This window comes from Penaeus monodon, chromosome 21 (assembly GCF_015228065.2).
Source record: "Penaeus monodon isolate SGIC_2016 chromosome 21, NSTDA_Pmon_1, whole genome shotgun sequence".
NCBI classification, from domain to species: Eukaryota; Metazoa; Arthropoda; class Malacostraca; order Decapoda; family Penaeidae; genus Penaeus; species Penaeus monodon.
The window spans coordinates 44,648,774-44,649,014 of record NC_051406.1 but is presented as its reverse complement, the minus strand read 5'-3'; positions in this window follow the sequence as shown (position 1 = coordinate 44,649,014).

Sequence of the window (241 nt, the reverse complement as noted above, 5' to 3'; positions counted from 1 at the left end):
TGACCAGAATAGTCGGGGCCTTTCCTCATGAGACGCGGACACAGTCTTCCATGGAAAGTTAGTCAGAAAAGGACGTATCGACATCATGGACATTTTTTCCAGTGCATTAAGATAACAAAGGGTGTATTCTGAGACCCTCCCCTTCCCTAACACATACTAATACCTGCAACGTCATGCGCACGCACTTGGGGGTATACATAGGCATATGTATGTGTAAAATGGAAAGGAATGGAAAAAAAGA